Source organism: Schistocerca serialis, chromosome 4 (assembly GCF_023864345.2).
Source record: "Schistocerca serialis cubense isolate TAMUIC-IGC-003099 chromosome 4, iqSchSeri2.2, whole genome shotgun sequence".
In the NCBI taxonomy this organism is placed as follows: Eukaryota; Metazoa; Arthropoda; class Insecta; order Orthoptera; family Acrididae; genus Schistocerca; species Schistocerca serialis.
Genome location: NC_064641.1, coordinates 633,540,885 through 633,554,986, shown reverse-complemented (window position 1 = coordinate 633,554,986; position 14,102 = coordinate 633,540,885).

The following is a 14,102-nucleotide window of genomic DNA, read 5'->3' as shown; positions in this document are numbered from 1 at the left end:
AAAAATTTGTGCTGGACTGGGACTTGAATCCAGATGCCCCATTTCTCGAGAATGGTTGCTTTAACCACCTTGGCCATCTGGATGTGCTTCACAGTCAACCCAAATTATCAACCTATCACTCACAAGTAGTACCCCCTTCCATTAGCCCCATTGCTTCTATCATTTGCTAAGTCGTACTGGGGTTCAGAAGATCTAGTGCATCTGCACTGAAAGTACCTACAGCCATCCTTGCTTATATACAGGGTGAGTCACCTAACGTTACCGCTGGATATATTTCGTAAATCACATCAAATACTGACGAACCGATTCCACAGACCGTACGTGAGGAGAGGGGCTAGTGTAATTGGTTAATACAAACCATAAAAAATGCACGGAAGTATGTTTTTTAACACAAACCTACGTTTTTTTAAATGGAACCCCTTTAGTTTTGTTAGCACATCTAAGCATATAAACAAATACGTAATCAGTGCCGTTTGTTGCATTGTAGCTCTAGCCGACTGTACAGCACATGTACCATATTATGCAGCCAGTGCTTGAGCCTTGTCAGGAATTGTCTCTCTCCCGGTCCACAGTTCAAAAGATTTTGCGGCTCATTTTACACTGCTATCCCTTCAAAATTCAGAATGTGCACCAGATGAAACACCAAGATACGCTACAATGATGTGACTTTGCCCTTCGTTTTTTGGCATTCATGAATATGGATAAAATGTGGCCGGCGATAGACAAGGCATATTTCACTCTGCATCGTCCTTTGAATGCTCAGAACTGTCGCATATATGGTTTCACTCCACCACGTATTGTGCTGGAACATCCGCTGCACTTAGGTTGTATGAAAGTGCAGTGTGGTTTCATAAACTCTTCGTTATCAGTCCATTTTTCTTTGAGGAGATGCCATCTCATGGGCCTGTTAGATGTACAGAAACATCTCCATGTTATAAGGATGTCCATTTGCAACATGTGATTCCAGCCTTGCAAAAACGCAACTGTGTCCACACCACTGATTTGTTACAAGATGGAGCGACACCACATGTCGCTTGCCAGGTGAAACATTTGCTTCGAGAAACGTCCGGTAAGGACTACATCATCTCTAGGCAATTTCAAGATGTGTGGGCTTCTCAGATCCCCTGAACTAAACCAATATGACTTCTGGTTGTAGGGATATCTGAAAGATTGTGTCCATCAGGGATTACACCAAATATGCTGCTAGCAACTGCCGATTATACCATGTTACGGTTGCTGAGTAAGAAGACGATATTCAACACATGTCGAAACTTGTGACCATATCTTAATAAACGTGCCAGAACCACTTCAGAGTCCACCTTAGCTGCTCTGCCATGTAACACTGAATGTAGTCCTAACAAGCAGACATATATCTCGTTTATGCACAAGTGAGAAGTAAACAACTACTGTGATAAAGTTTTGCAGCAGGGGGGAGTAGGTGTCTTTTTAGGAATTGGCGTTGTATATCGGCCAGGTTTGCTACAGTCATGATAGCGCTGTACTGTCGAGGAAAAAGAGGTGTGTCCAGGGAACTGGCAACAGTCTCACCATGCCAACGTATTAGTCAATTTCTTGCAGCTTGATAACGGCGAATGTAGGGAAGTGAAAGGAAAAGGTTGGAGACCTTTTATCTTGGCACTGTCTTGTTTATCACGCTTGCTTCGTTTCACTGTTTTTTTATGTATGTGAATAATTACCAGTCATGATTGCAAGACACCGCAGAAAACTACTAATCCAAGGGCTTGGCTTAATTTTCCATGAACTACATAAGAACCGAACAAACCCAAGTTATATACCGAAACGCCAAAGAAACTGGTATAGACATGCATTTTCAAATACAGATATGTAAACAGGCAGACTACGGCGCTGCCGTCGACAACGCCTACATAAGACAACAAGCGTCCGGCGCAGTTGTTAGATCGGTTACTGCTGCTACAATGACAGGTCATCAAGATTCAAGTGAGTTTGAACGTGGTCTTATAGTTGGCGCACGAGCGATGGAACATCTCTGAGGTAGCGATGAAGTGGGGATTTTCCCTTACGACCATTTCACGAGTGTACCATGAATATCAGAAATCCTGGAAAACATCAAATCTCCGAAATCGCAGCAGACGGAAAAAAAATCCTACAAGAACAGGACCAATGACGACTGAAGAGAATCGTTCAATGTGACAGAAGTGCAACTCTTCCGCAAACGCCCACTCGTGTACCCTTGATGACCGCACGACACGCAACTTTTCACCTCACCTGGGCCCGTCAACACCGACATTGGACTGTTGATGACTGAAAACATGTTGCCTGATCGGACGAGCCTCGTTTCAAATTTAATCGAGCAGATGGACGTGTACGGGTATGGAGACAACCTCCCGAATCCATGGACCCTGCGTGTCAGCAGGGGACTGTTCAAGCTGGTGGAGGCTCTGTAATGGAGCGGGACATGTGCAGTGGGAGTGATATGGGACCGCTGATACAGCTAGATATGACTCCGACAGGTGTCACGTATGTAAGCATCCTATCTGATCACGTGCATTCATTCATGTCCATTGTGCATTCTGGCAGACTTGGGCAATTCCAGCAGAACAATGTGATACGCCACATGTCCAGAATTGCTACAGAGTGGCTCCTGGAACACTCATCTGAGTTTAAACACTTCCCCTGGCCACCAAACCCCCCCCCCCCCACCCCAACCCCCAGACATGAACATTATTGAGAATATCTAGGATGTCTTGGAAGGTACTGTTCAGAAGGCATCTCCACCCCCTCGTACTCTTACGGATTTATGGACAGCCCTGCAGGATTCATGGTGTCAGTTCCACCCAGCACTACTTCAGACATAGTCGAGTCCATGCCACGTCGTTTTGCGACACTTCTGCGTGCTCGTGGGGCCCCTACACGATAGTAGGCTGGTGTACCAGTTTCTTTGGTTCTTCAGTGGATACTGATGACTAAATCTGCAATATTTCCTGCCATATTCAGTAATGTTAAGCTTGTGGTTTATTAGAATGACTGGCAATCGCTTTCTGGAAATCTGGCACAATTCTGAAGTAGAGAAAAGTGATGTACCTCAGCCTCAGAATACAAGGGCAAAACGGGGGGGGGGGGGGGCGATAGGGTATATAGTAAAGTTCCAAATCTTACCCTGAAAAGGATACGTGTTTATTGCAAAAGAGCCAACAAAGTTATGCAATTATTCTTTCTCAGACTTTTTGAAGGACATCATCTTTACGCCAGTGACTGTTATAAGTTTTTATTACACTATTGCAATTTCGGCCTTAGGCCATTATCAAGTGCTGCTGAAAAATACAGAATGTTTAAAAATTATTTTATCGATTCTTTATGTATCTCGACATTTTGCCGATTATACAAGACATTTTAACTATGTAGTCATGTTACTTACATATTATGGCTTTAAGCCATGTCAACATAATAGAAGCTGACACGTTTGTATGTCTTTTTCTTTTTCTTTATTGTACTTCAGTTTCCCAACTGGGGCGGGCTGGCAGCAGTATATGCGCTGCTCTTCAGACAATAATGATACATCAGAAGACATTTAAAATTACAAAGGAGACAATATGGCGGACAAAAATATAAAAAAGGGGGATCATAATGGAAGAGAGCAGACAAAAAAAGGGGGCGACTGTAAAATGGAGATCAAAATGTTAAAAAAGTATTGTGCACAAAAACCCTCACAGTGGGACAATTAAAAGAATACAAGGCGAAGTATGGCTACAGCATAAAAGTATAGATCGACAGCATAGCCCATAATGATCACTGACAGCAACACTATGTACAAGTCCAGCACACAATTAAAATCACACTCTTGACACCAAGAGAACAGCACCAAACACAGCACATGGATGACGATGACCAAAACAGAGGCTCTGCCAGGCGCATGGAGATGAGAGATGGGGGTAGAGGGGGGAAACGGTCGGGGGCGCGACGAAGAGGGCTGGGGAAGGAAGGACGTGGGAGGGACACAGTTGAGGAGGGGGTGCAGGGACTCAATGGGGAAAGGAGGAATATCCGCTCTGGCAGAAGGAGGGGAGAGGAAAATGGGGGCTCTGGAGAGGGGAGGGAACAAGGCCAGGTTACAGTTGGAAGGAAGGGTAGATGTCATGGCAAGGTTCAACATCTAGGAGGGGGAGGTGCTGGAAATTGCCCTGTTGAAGGAGAGGGAGGGTGTGGAGATGGAGAGAGGGAGGGATACAGCGATAGAGGCGTGGCAATGGGTGGGGGGTGGAGAGGAAGGAGGAAACCAGGGGGTCGGGCAGATCAAGCCTGCGGACAATGTAAAGGATGCGGAGATGTTGGAGGAGAAGCTGGAGGTGAAGGAAGGGGATGAGGTCGTACAGGAGCCATGTGGGGGAAGGAAGGTGGACACAGAAGGCAAGGTGGAGCGCATGGCATTTGAGGATTTGGAGGGCCTTGTAAAAGCGGGTGGGTGTGGTGATCCAGGCAACGGAAGTATGACAGAGGATAGGATGGATGAGGGATTTGTAGGTATGGAGGATGGTGGAGGGATGTAATTCCCATGTCTGGCCGGACAAGAGTTTCAGGAGGCGGAGGCGAGAATGGGCTTTCTGCTGGATGGTCAGGAAGTGAGGGGTCAAGGTGATCTGACGGTCAAGGGTGAGGCCAAGGTACCTCAGGGTGGGGGTGAACTGGATGGGACGATAATAAAGGGTGAGTTAGAAGTCATAGAGACGGAAGGAGCGGGTGGTGCAGCCTATGATGATTGCCTGGGTTTTTGATGGGTTGAGATGAAGGAACCACTGGTTACACCAAGTGGTGAACTGGTCAAGGTGGTTTTGGAGGGTGTGTTGGGACCATTGAAGGGTAGGGTAGAGAGCCAGGAAGACGATGTCATCAGCATATTGGAGAAGGAGGACAGGTGGAGGTGGCTTGTGCATATCAGCAGTGTACAGGAGATAGAGGGGAGAGGATGGAGCATTGGGGGACACCAGCAGTGGGATAATAGATACGGGAGTTGGTGTTGTGGAGGGTGACATAGGAAGGACGGCATGAGAGGAAGGAAGGGACCAGATGGACAAAATTGATAGGCAGGGCGTAGGTTTGGAGTTTAAAGAGGAGACTGGGATGCCATACACGATCACAGGAATTTTGGAGGTCGAGGGAAACAAAAATGATGGAGTGACGGGAGTTAAGCTATAAGGGAAGAAGGCAAACTAGGGTAAGGAGTTGGTCTTCAGCAGAGAAGGAGGGTTGGAAGCCACACTGGGTAAGGGGGAGGAGGTGGTGTTGATTAAGGTGCTGATGGATAAGACAGGAGAGGATGAATTCGAAGATGGAGGTGAGGCAGATGGGACGATAGGAAGAGGTAGCAGAAGGGAGTTTGTTGGGTTTGAGGAATAAGAGGATGTGGGAAGTCTTCCACAGGTCAGGGTAGAAGCCGGTAGAGAGGATGACGTTATAGAGATGAGCAAGAACAGTCAGGAAGGGCTTTCTCTAAGGTGCCGGTAGGTGACACTGTCGTGACCAGGGGCCATGTTGTGTTTGGACTGGAGGATAAGTTCGAGGATTTGGAGGGGCTTGTAAAAGCAGGTGGGTGCAGAGATCCAGGCAACACTGGCATAACAGCTGTGCTGTGATTGGAGTGTTGATGTCAGAGGGGGGCAACTGTCCCAAGTACTGGAGACTAGGAGCAAGTGTAGCGACCAAGGTATCAGCGGATTCCATGACAGTGGGGAAAAGAGAATAATCAAGTGGGGATCATCAGGTATGGAGAAGACCTCAGAAAGGTGGGAAGTGAAGTGGTTGGCCTTACTAAGGTCGTCGGGATGGGGGCGGTCGTTATGGAGACGGGGGTAATGGAGTGCGGAATGGGACCCAGTAAGGCGATGGAAGGAGGGGCCAGTACTTAGAAAAGTTGATACTGAGGGTGGTGTTGAGTCGTGTACAGGTCTGGTGCCAGTCCCGGCGTTCCTTTGCTGTAATAAGGTTCTGTACATGTCGCTGTATTTGCTGGTGGCATTTGAGAGTGTCCCTGTCACGAGGAATGAGTGATAGAGGCGGCGGCATTCGTGGAGGAGGAGGACAGCCCGCAGAGGGAGAGTGGGACGGTGGGGGTGGATGGTTTTAGTAGGAAGATGGCCCTCCACGGCGTCAGTAATTACCTTCTGAAGGAAGGATGAGATGTGGATGATGTCGTCAGGGTGACGATGGATTCCCGGTAGGCTTCCTAATTGGCACAACAGTAGTCATGGACATTTGTATGTCGTTGTCAATACTGTTAAATACACTCGTGACGTTGTTACACAGTGCGAACACACATATTCAAACATCGTAAAACAACATAATCTGTACATGTACATGGTCGTTAAGCCATCACTAGTCGCATATGCGTTAGACCACAGTTGCAGACTACTGTTTGAAGGCTACTGTAGTGTCGCGGAATAGTAAAGAGTTGGAAACCTGGAATAATGCCAAAGTTTCGTTGCCTATGCCGAGAGTCAGAGGCAGTAGGTGAGGCAAGAGCTAAGAGGATTGCACATGTATGGAATGTGTCGTCGTGCAGAGGCAATGGCCTGGTTACACACAGCAGGCGAGAGAGAATTGCTTAGCACGCGGGTTTGTGTTAGACGGAGACTTTCGTAGAGTGCAAGACAGAGGTATAGCATCAGCTGTACTGCATTTCACAACTTCGCTTAAGTCTGCCGTAACAACACGTAACTCTGTCGGAAGAACACCTAAGGGGCGAGTACGACGGATGAATCAGCAGTATAAGTGGAACGAATGCGGTCATTACAAACGAGCATGACGTCAGGACGTCGCTCGTGCTTCCTTTAAATACGCCAGTTTTGACAGCAACAAGGAACTCGCACTGGCAGTTAGACTTGCAGTTAGATGTGTACTGGGTCGCTGCGTAGCGCTCAGCTCAGTGATCGGCATGTTAATCTTTACTAAGGAGATGTTGCAGTAAGGGCGGCCCATCCAGCAGCAGACGTGAGGGGTCAGTACCAGCTCTGGTCCTCTCTGCTGCCGCTGTCAATCATCAACCCAGGATTAGCAGACATCGCGGCAGACTCGCTCGCCGCCAATGCTGACATCAGTGAGCCGCCGTCGAGACTGTGCGGGGCCTAGGCCCTGTGCATCCGCCGTCACAACCGGGTGAGCCGACGACGCTGGGGGACTGCAGCCCGTTCCGCCCGTCCACCGCGGACGAGCCACCAGGAGGAGCAGGGAAGAAGACGGGGTGGGATAGAGTACACTCCGCACTACGAGAACGCTTCTGGTGTCAACAGCGCCGGGGACTCCAACCCGGAGCCATCTACGCGCAACGGCCTGCTGACCGCAGCCGAGCCGCCGCCCAGCCGGGCGCCGCCAGCTTCGCGTGGCCGATGTAAGGGCATTCCTCTGCTACGTCACAGCATGCGGCGCTGCGCTAGCTAGACTGCGCGGCCCGGGAATGTGTCATCGCTACGAGTCAGCGAGGACTCGGGGAAGGTCGTTGATATCACCAAGCCACATTGTACTCGGCAGGAATAAAGATGTTATAAGTTAATAATGTTTCTTTGACGTTTCTGACGCTTCTACAGCCATTTCCTAGCATCCTGACAACTGGAGTGGTCACTGCTCGGCCATCCAGTCCACCGTAGGCGACCGGGACCACCGGGGCGCCTACAGATTTGGTGTCAGAAGTGGTCGCGCCCACCGCAAACAGATTTGGTGTCAGAAGTCCTCGCGCCCACTGGCTACAGATTTGATGTCAGAAGTCCTCGCTCCCACCGCCTACAGATTTGGTGTAGTGGTAAGTGCACGAGGCGATTTTTGTTAATAACTATGGATGCACGTTCTTTGTTGGGAATGCACTTTGTGAGACCTGCGGACACAGCAGATTTATCTGAGTTTAAGGGAAACAGTTGGGAAACGTACTTGGTACCAGTCAGTTGGTAATTTAACGGGGCATGGGGAGCCATGCACGAAGTTTGTACCTGTACAATGTTCAATTTGTTGACAGTTTGGTTACGCAGCGCACAATTGTAGAGAGTGTCGCTGGTCAATAACAAGGCGGAAGGATTAATTTTGTTTGGTTGTGCATTGTGAGTCTTGTTTGTCTTCTTGTATGTAGTGCTCAACTGTGACAAAGGAGTTGAGTAGCTAGTATAGTTATTATTCTGATGAGTAAATTCAGTATAGAGTAAGTTGTTGGTAATTTGCACAAATCATGCCGGAAACAAGATCCGTTTGTACTGAAGTGAGTATAGCTGCTCTGACGGAGCAAGTCTCAAAATTGTTAGAAGAGAATGCGCAGCGTAAGTTACGTCATGTAGAATTAATGACGCAAATGGAGGCCTTGCGTTCGGCGCAAGAGTCGCAAACGGATTCAATTGAGTGCAAGTCAGTAGCAATGTCCAACCTTCCAATATATCCTTCAGTAGCTAACCTAATCACGCCTTTCTTGGGTAAAACAACAGAGGATGTCACAGCGTTCATTAACGACGTTTTGGCAACAGCTTCAATGAGCAATTGGTCGGACGTAACTACGTTACGTATGGCAAATTTGCGACTTGCAGGGGAAACCAAGAAGTTAGTGATGTATCATGAGACGCTTAGTAAGGCGAGCACGTTTGAAGAATTGGCGGATGGTTTACGTCAAAGATATCGTAAACAGAATAGTGCAAGATTTTTGAGGGAGAGGTTAGCTAATTTGACACAGAAGGTCAATGAGACAGTGGAGTCTTTTTCAGATAGGATACGGAAAATTAATTCGCAGACCTATGAATTATCGGGTAATCCTGATGCGGATCGCGTGTTACTACAAGAGGCAGAAAACAGAGCCCTCGATGTATTCCTCAGGGGAATTCCTGCAGAATTTTCTCGTAGGGTTAGGATGGAGAATCCTGGTGATCTAGCTGCAGCACTGCGTATTGCAACGCATCTGCAGGAGATAGACATTGCAACAAGGGTTCGCAATGATAAACGTATCTTTGCGTCGGAGAGGAATTGTTAGCGTTGTGGCAGGAAAGGTCACGTGAAGGCTCAATGCAGACAGCCGCAGTGCTATGCTTGTAAACGCTACGGTCACAAGGCGAATGAGTGTCGCAGTAAGCAGAATGATAACGGGAATAAACAGGAAAAAGCGTTAAACGGGAACGGGAGTGTTTCAAAATGGTTCAAATGGCTCTGAGTACTATGGGACTTAACTGCTGTGGTCATCAGTCCCCTAGAACTTAGAACTACTTAAGCCTAACTAACCTAAGGACATCACACACATCCATGCCCGAGGCAGGATGCGAACCTGCGACCGTAGCGGTCACGCGGTTCCAGACTCTAGCGCCTAGAAACGCACGGCCACTCCGGCCGGTGGGAGTGTTTCGTCCGTCGGAAGACATTCCCGGTAAGCAGAAGTACGGTGAAAACTAGTACAGAGACGGATTGTTGCTTGATGGGTGCTGTAAGGAATACAGATGTAAATTTTTGATTGATACAGGGGCACATGTATCTGTTGCTAGTCTAGACCTCGGGGGTAGGAGAAGACTAGGTACTCGTAGGTATAGATTACGTGGAGTAGGGAATAATGAGTTGCAATCGTAAATCGTAGGGTACAACACAGCTTGTTTTTAAGTTTGGAACTGTAGAGTTCGGAGAGCAAATGGAAGTGTTGCCAACTGTGGGACAAGGGTATTCTGTGATTCTCGGACTGGACTTCCTCGATAAACACCATGCCAAAATTAATCTTTCACAGCGTGCAGTTGAACTTATTGGAAACCTGTTTTCAAATGGCTCTGAGCACTATGGGACTCAACTGCTGAGGTCATTAGTCCCCTAGAACTTAGAACTAGTTAAACCTAACTAACCTAAGGACATCACAAACACCCATGCCCGAGGCAGGATTCGAACCTGCGACCGTAGCGGTCTTGCGGTTCCAGACTGCAGCGCCTTTAACCGCACGGCCACTTCGGCCGGCACCTGTTTTCAATGGATACAACAGCTGTAAATGTTTCTACGTCGCGAGGTGCATCCATTGCTAAGCTGTCACCAATTGAACCGCGTACAAGGGCATTAAAGATGATTACGCATGTCAAAGTGCCTTCGGGTACAGGGAAGTTAGTTTGGTTGTCAGTAGGTACCGGTGTACCACAGCAGAGACTATGTGTGGTGGAGCCACTGCAGAGCAATGAAGCATTGGATGAAATGCATTGTTTTATTAGGAGAAGCGTTGCGCGCGTAACGGATTTAAATGGGGAACTGATGATTCCGGTCAGTGTAGATAACTTTGGGGCAGAGGAAGTGGATCTCCCAAAGGGTTTAGTGGTAGCGAGTTTGGAAATACTCGACGATGAGGATATAGGTGAATCCCAAGGTGATTATAACGTCAAGCAAACCGTCAAGGCATCTGTACTACGTGATAAGATTCGTCATTTGGAGAATGGTGATCGGAAAGCTATGGAAGCTATGTTATTAGAGTATTTAGATTTGTTTATTTCGGAAGGTCCATTACCAGCAGCTCCTATTACACAGCACCGTATACCGACTGGCGATAGTCCGCCGGTCTACAGAAAACCATACAGGATAGCGAAACACCTACAACCACTAGTGGAAGAATTTATTAATCAACAGCTAAGGGACGGTATTATAGGGAACAGTGAAAGCCCGTGGTCTGCCAACATAGTGGTAGTTACTAAGAAGTCATTGGACGGTACTAAAAAGTATAGGTTTTTTGTGGCTATCGTGTTTTGAACGCACGAACTGTAACAGATGCATATCCAATACCGAACATCACGGAAACATTGGACAACCTAGGTCGGTGTAAATATTTTTCGACACTAGATCTAAAGAGTGTGTATCATCAGATAGAAGTAAGTCCCGAGGATAAACCGAAGACGGCCTTTACAATAAGCCTTGGTCACTTTCAGTATAGCAGAATGCTATTTGGGTTGAAAAAACGCTCCTGCTACTTTCCAGCGTCTGTTGGATGGTGTGCTTCGGGGACTGAAACGGAAGATTGCTATTGTGTACCTCGATGATATTGTTACTTTTTCGCGTAATATAGAAGAGCATGTGGAACGACTGAACGAAGTATTTAGTAGGCTAAGAGCGGCAAATCTTACGCTTAATGTCAAGAAATGTCAGTTTGCTCAGACGCAAGTGACTTATCTTGGGCATATTATCAGTCAGGATGGGGTAAGAACGGATCCTCGTCTAACGTCGGCTGTGCGTGATTTTCCAGTACCACAGACCACTAAACAAGTTCAGCAATATGTCGGTTTATGTAATTACTACAGACGATATGTAAAGGGGTTCGCGGAAATTTCACATCCATTAACGAGATTGTTAAAGAAAGGTGTTAAGTTTGAATGGACAGCACAGTGTCAGGAGGCATTCGAGAAGCTCGAACAGATACTAACATCAGACCTAGTGTTGATACTTCCTGATTTCGAACAAGAGTTCATGCTATCTTGTGATTCTAGTAATATTACTGTAGGTTGTATTCTTTCTCAGAGGGTTAATGGACAGGAACATCTCCAGTGGCTTATGCTTCCAGGCAACTGAATAAGGCAGAGAAGAATTATTCAACTACAGAGAAAGAAATGTCAGCAGTGATTTACGGTATGTCGTATTTTCGCTGTTATTTATATGGGCGTAAGTTCAAGGTGATTACAGATCACGCAGCATTGAAGTGGTTGTTGGGGTTGAAAGATCCTTCAAGTCGTTTAAGGAGATGGGCACTGAAACTAAGTGAATTTGAGTACGAGGTCATTCACAAACCAGGGGTAAAACATACGAACGCAGATGCGCTTAGCAGAAAAATAGCAGCTGTACAAGTTGTGGCCATAAGTGAGAAGGAGTGGATAAAGGCACAAGCCACTGACAGATAGTGTCAATTGTTCCGAACGAAACCGCAGTTTGAAATGCAGGATGGGTTGCTTTGCAGGAAGACGAAGTGCGGACTACGCGTCATAGTACCGGAGTCGCTGAGGGAAGAAGTGTTGAAACAAGCGCACGACCGTGTATTGTCGGTCATGGTGGTAAAAGAACGACTGATAGACGGGTAGCTGAAAGGTTTTGGTGGAAGACACGTCGCAATGATCTAGAGCAGTATGTGCAAAATTGTATACCGTGTGCGCAGAGAGCAGATTTAAGTCATCAGAAAATTCAGTTACAGAGACTACCAAGCGGATCGTCTGTTCGCATTCATAGGATTAGACGTAATCGGGGCATTTAACAAGACCCAAGCGGGTAATCGATACGTATTAACAATATTAGATCATTTTTCCCGATACCTGGTAATGGTAGTTATTCCAGATCAGAAGGCAAGCACTGTTGCGCAAGTCTAGTAAATAACTGGTTGCTGAAGTATGGTGTGCCTGATACTATAAATACAGATCAGGGTAGTAACTTTATATCGGAGCTGATGAAGCAGTTATGCCGTTTATTGAAAGTTAAGAAATTACGGACAAGCCCATTTCATCCTCAGTCGAATGGACGAACAAAACGGGTTCGTAGGACGTTAGTTAAGATGATTAGTCATCACGTAAATTCAGAACACACGGATTGGGACGTGTATTTAAATCTGTTGACAAGCGCATATAACGCGAAAGTTCATACAGGAACTGGGCTATCTCCGTATGAGGTAATTCATGGTCGGAAAATGCCATCACCATTTGATGTGCTCAAACCTCAGGTAGGTTCACAGGATGAGTCAGTGAAGAATTTCGCCAAGAAATTGAGAGAGATTTGGCAAAGAGTATGGCGTGCCAATACTAAAGCTTTGGAGAAACAACAGGTAAACTGCTGCAACACTGAATTGGTCAATGGGTATTGTTGGTTAATCCATATGTTCCGAAGGGTGAAACGAAGAAGTTTTTGACGAAATATTCTGGACCGTATCAGGTAAATGAAATAGTGTCTCCTGTAAACGTAAAGTTGCAGTTACCAACCAAGTCGTCAGTAGTTCATGTGAGTAGGATTAAGCCGTTTAAGGGCGCAGTGGATGCGTTACCGCAGATTCCTCCAGCAGTAACAAAGGGTGTGAGGGTACCGAAGCTAAAAGAGCAGCAGAGGAACGTTCCTTACGCACTTACGTCTAGGGATAAGTAGATTAAGTGTCCTTGGGGAGGAACATGTTGTATTTATTGTTATTAGGTAATAGGGTATGTGTAGTTTTTAATTGTCATTTGTGTGTGGTAAGGAAGGGAGCGATTGACATGGTTTCCTTTTCCTTCAGGTGCCGTGCCAGGATGTGGCAGAGGAAACTTTTCGTCTGTCTGGTACTGCTACACTGTTGCAGAGAAGTTGGGAAGTGGGTGCAAGTGCAAACTCGGGAAGTGTTGTTAGTGTCGAGACGGAGCAGTGCTCATGTGGTGTTGTCTACGAAAGATTTGACAGACTGTTTCAGGGGACGTGTTTTTATTTGTCAAGCAAAGGAGGTGGCAACCCACAATCATTCGTGTGAGATGCAGTTGTTCTTTGGGAATATGGGAACCTTAGAATGCGAAAAGAAGGTGTTACTTCCGAGACCGAAATTTCAGAGACTTGGGGAACATTGGATTTACTCTGTGTTCGAACTAGAGACCGTAGTTGCCACTTGTTACAGAAATGGTAGATTGACAGATACATCAAAGCTTGAATTGCAGGGTAATGGGTTATTGATTAATGGCTCTGAATGTGAAATAGTGGGGAAGCATTTTCACCCACCAGCTACATTCACATTCCGGCTCATAACTCTTCCTTTAGGTACAGCGTGTAATATTGTCAGGGCTGTATCGATGTTACTAACATTATGTTTGTTTTCCCTTAAGTGTTTGCTAAATGTAGAGGTGCTTTTTTCTGTTTGTCTACCATGTTCTTTAAATCTATCTGTAAATGTTCTCCCTGTTGTCTGTTGTAATATTTCTCACAAGTGTCACATTCTATTTTATAAACGCCTGATTTTGTAAATTGGTTAGTATTATAGTAATTGTGTATTAATCTTTTAGCTAAGGTGTTATTGGTGTGAAAGCTGACTTTAACAGGGGTTTTCTTAAAAAGCCTGCACAATTTTATCTGATATTGTGCCTGTGTATGGCAAGGTAGCATATTTATTCTTTTTGCGCGAATTGTACTCTCTTTCTAACGTAATTTCGCTATTTAGGCCTCCA